This window comes from Thermobia domestica, chromosome 18 (assembly GCF_964235325.1).
Source record: "Thermobia domestica chromosome 18, izTheDome1.hap1.1, whole genome shotgun sequence".
Classification (NCBI taxonomy): Eukaryota; Metazoa; Arthropoda; class Insecta; order Zygentoma; family Lepismatidae; genus Thermobia; species Thermobia domestica.
In genome coordinates this window covers 109427809-109432389 of record NC_137471.1, presented here as the reverse complement: position 1 = coordinate 109432389, position 4581 = coordinate 109427809, and the positions used below count along the sequence as shown (strand labels likewise).

The following is a 4581-nucleotide window of genomic DNA, read 5'->3' as shown; positions in this document are numbered from 1 at the left end:
TTCTCTTCCTGAGTGGTTACTCTGGGCGTTTCTTCTTTATTTCTTCTTTCTTCTTGTTTGCTGCTCTGGTCCTTATTAGGGCCATCGTCTAAAACTTGCTGTTTTGCAGTTTCTTCTTTTTGAGTAATCTGGTCTTCTGTTAGTATTTTCACAGCTATGGTTCGAGTTTGTCGTGGTCTTTTTGGGCAGTTGCTGTTCCCTGTTCTGTGGCCTGCTTTCCCGCAGGTTGCACAGAAGTTGCTGTCAATTGGGTTGCTACAGGTGTCTTCGTGTTCCTTCCCGCAACGATGGCACACTCTTCTGTTTTTGCACAGAGCTCTCTGGTGACCATATTGGTAGCATTTGTAACACGGCATCGGCCGTGGCGGTGCTCTGGATGTTTCGACTTTGTGGTGTGTCGTCCCTATGGAGATTCCGTGGGTTATCAATTTATTTATTTGAACGGGATCTTCTGAGAACAATCTGAGTAAGGGTGCTGGTCCTTTCTGGGTTTGAATCCTCACTGCATTTGTGAAGTTGACTCTCAGTTTCCTTAACTCAGATTTGAAACTATCAACATCTGTGGTGACTGGTACTTTCTTGATAACACACGTGAATATTGGTCGCTTTCGGTGGGATCTCTTGTTGCATTCATTCTTCTTTGTTTGTGGTTCATCTTGCTGTGACGGCGAGTCTGCTTTCGTCTTCTTATTGCGTTTGCCTTTCACTAGTGTGAACTCTTCTTCGGCAACTGGTTCATTGACTTCATTGTCTACTTTTGGGTGTGGAGACGTCTGGTCCTTGAAAGGGCCGGGAGTCTTGGATGTCACATCTTTTGGTGTGGTGGCTTCTGCTGTTTCTTGTCTTCTGGATTGGAGCATTATTGCTTTGTCACCGAAGTGTTTGGCTTCGAAGATGCGCAGAAAAACATCTCGTGCTGTTGGTGTGGCGAAGTCAATCCTGAACCTCTTGTATCCTCTATTTGTGATACGTACTTCTGAGGTGTCCATCTTTTCAGCTATAATGTCAAGAACTTCTTCTGTTGTGTAAGTGACTTCGAAGAGTTTCACTTGCGGCACTGCCTCTTGTTGCGCAGATGGAGTGTCTGGCTGTTGCTGGTCGTTTCTTCTTTCTTCATTTACTTCTCTCCTGCTGGGAGTTTCTCGTCCTATTTCTTCTTCCCTGGAGGGTTCTCTTGAAGTGTTCTTCATCTGGTATGTGGACGTCTTCTTCTTTCTTGAGTCCTCGCTGCAGTCTCTGCGGGCTTGGGATGGCTCCCTTCCCGGTCTTCTTGTGGGTGACTTCTTCTTTTGGCGTGGCATAGTGAATGTGGGCCTGATAAGGGCCGGAAACTAATTGAGGGAAAGTCTCTCTAGTTTTGTGTAGGTGCTTCACTAATGCTATCCCAGAGAGATAACAGAGCGATCCCGTCAGCCGACTGTCGCCAAAGGCTGTTCAACCTATATGGCCAGCGCGAAGCTTGACGCACAATAGGGGGTCAAGCCGACGGAAAGCAATGCTTATTTCTCCAGGAAGCGGTGTGTGTGAGTGTGTGTTGAAGCAATTTTTATTTCAAAAACAGTCTCTTCTCTTTAAAGCAGGATTATCTTAAAAGACTATCCTGTTAATAACACTTAGATTGAGTCTCTTCTTTCAGCGTCTAACTGCTTCAAATCTTCATTCTTCTTAGCTCTGCAGCACAGTAAGCTTCTCAATGAGTAGCGACTGCTTAGTTGTCACCGTTAGGTATCCACAGTCATAAGAAGGTTATCGACGGCAGCTCCAACATCCTGACTCTCAATTCGCCAGATCAGATGAATTGAATTCTAGATAGAATCAAGTCAGTTTTGTTACTACTTCAAGCGTGCACCCGAGTGCATCAAATGAAAAGCAAGGCAGTTGGCGCGAATTGAAACACGTACTGTAATTTAAATGAAGTCGATAAATCGGCGGACACATCTAATTTTGCTGAACGAGTGAGTCATCATGCCACCAAAAACTAGCGGAAAGGCTGCAAAGAAGGCTGGTAAAGCCCAAAAGAATATCTCCAAGGGAGATAAGAAGAAGAAGAGGAGGAGGAAGGAGAGCTATGCCATTTACATCTACAAAGTTTTGAAGCAAGTGCATCCTGACACTGGCATATCTAGCAAAGCTATGAGTATCATGAACAGCTTTGTTAATGACATCTTCGAGCGTATTGCTGCTGAAGCTTCTCGTTTGGCCCATTACAATAAGCGGTCAACTATCACCAGCCGGGAAATCCAAACAGCTGTGCGCCTTCTTTTGCCTGGTGAACTTGCCAAGCACGCTGTAAGTGAGGGTACGAAGGCTGTTACCAAGTACACAAGCTCTAAGTAAAAATCTTCTTCAAGATTTTTCATTTCAAACGGTCCTTGTCAGGACCAACACATTATTCGAAAGAGTTAAATCACGAAATTTGCTTCATTCTGTTATGTAGAAACACCTTGAAATCCAATTTCTATATGCTGTTAGTAAAAAAGTAAAGCACATAGCGGAGATGTGTCGTGCTTGTATACGAAAGGCATTTACTCGCCGGAGATCTACACTTAGTCATAATAATTTACTTTTAAAAAGTGGTAATACATTCCGTGTTAAGTATAGTAGTAGGTGCACACGGATCGGAAATCAGGTTATTTTAATGTGCCGTGCAAATAAACAGGCTGTTAGTGTAAGAAATAGTGGGTATAACGCTTAGAATATCGATTAATCGCTATGAAATAATGTTGATAAATTATCTCTTGAAAGTACTATAAAATTAATGTTTCTAGTATTTTCGTACTTGAAGGATAATGAAATTTGAAAAAGAGATGCCAACAGCACCTGGTGTTCCCAGGCGGTCACCCATCCAAGTACTGACCAGGCCCGATGCTGCTTGACTTCGGTGATCGGACGAGAACCGGTATATTCAGCATGGTATGGCCGTTGGCGAATGCATATGGCTTCGAGTGAGTTATTGTAGCTACGTAGGTTTGTCGGTGAATACTCAAAAAGACCAGCGCGTGGAAAGCGTTGCTAATTGTTTTAAGTAATGCATGATTACGAAATTATCGTGGTGAACGATGTGAGAATATTCGTCTTTGTGAAAAACAAAATTAGAAAAAGTATACCAACAGCACCTGGTGTTCCCAGGCGGTCACCCATCCAAGTACTGACCAGGCCCGATGCTGCTTGACTTCGGTGATCGGACGAGAACCGGTATATTCAGCATGGTATGGCCGTTGGCAACTACCTTTTCTTCAATGTCCTGTTAAGGAAGTATGTTTTAAGTAAGAATTGACATTATTAACTATAAAGGCAAGCATATTAACGTCGTTAACATTACTTGGAATATACTAATATTCGAATAAATATTTGAATGTTCGAATGATGAGTGATTCGGATGTTCATAGTGCCACTGTGTCCTATCGAGTTTACTATCACGAACCACGTATGAAATTGTATATAAATAAATAAAAATAAATCCTTTATTAAGTATTGATTACAGGAAAAAGGCAAACTTACATTCTTTAATGTACACAATGAAATGTATGAAAGATATTTTTAAGATATGTTTCACTTACCCTTTATAACGCAAGGTAGTTTTCAGTGTAGCATTCTCTTCAGCTGCGAGATAACGTAAGGCAGATGATCATTCAGTCGTGAAGCACTAAAATGTAATATACATTTTAACTATTATCGATAAGAATTATTTACTGCAGGGATGCAAATAAAGTGAGGCAAATTAGTAAATAAAAACCGATACTGTAACTGATAATATAATTAGTTGTATCTGTATTAGTTGTATATACAGTAATCGCACGATTATCCGCGGAGTTGGATGTTGGCATAATCGCGCATAATCAGCAGTATGAGCAGAAAAGGGAAATGAAATGAAATATTTAGATTTACGTCGCATACTTATACCGGTTACGCTAAAGGAGACGGTGATGATGAGTACTGAATGAAGAAAGTGGGAGGAAACGGGAGAAACCCGAGAAAACCCATGAGCACGGTCTTTATGCACGACAAAGTTCACACGGCACGAGCTGGGATTGAATCAGGGACCCCAAGCACCGGAGGCCAAAAAACGGACAAAAAGTCTTTCGTGCAACTTTCGTTTTCGGTAAAAAGTTTACACATAATTTAGAAAGAGTAGTTTTCTGGTCTTTTTATTTCACAAGTTGGTTCATGTCTATATTTTTTACATGCATAAAAAATTTTTCAACTCCCTTGCTTATTTCCTGTTAAAGACCTCTACCTCTGATTGTATTTTTTGCACATATTCTTATTGTTTTCAGACAACATTTCTAAAAGCGTAATTTATCGTCAGCAAGAAAAGAAAAGGAAAGCCTCGGATAGTGGAATGTGTACTGTATATATATATATATATATATATATATATATATATATATATATATATATATATATATATATATATATATATACGTATTAGTATATAGTTTTATTTTATACGTCTCCTATTATTACACAATGTGCAGATATTGTGAAAGCGCAAGTAAATATGTATAACTCCCCGTTCTGCACTTAATAACTTGAAAGAAGTTCGGGGAAGGTAGTGTAACAGAAAGTGCAAACAGAAAT

The 4581-nt window shown here is 40.4% G+C and overlaps 2 non-coding genes across 2 annotated transcripts; both read right to left on the bottom strand.

The window, feature by feature from the left end:
* Window positions 1-2808: 2808 nt before the first annotated feature.
* LOC145676260 (5S ribosomal RNA) lies at window positions 2809-2927 on the bottom strand. Its single transcript, XR_014129356.1, has one exon. It is a non-coding gene; the product is annotated as a 5S ribosomal RNA (ribosomal RNA).
* A 177-nt stretch (window positions 2928-3104) lies between these two features.
* On the bottom strand, window positions 3105-3223 carry LOC145676247 (5S ribosomal RNA). The gene has a single exon (XR_014129343.1). It is a non-coding gene; the product is annotated as a 5S ribosomal RNA (ribosomal RNA).
* Between the last annotated feature and the right edge of the window lie 1358 nt (window positions 3224-4581).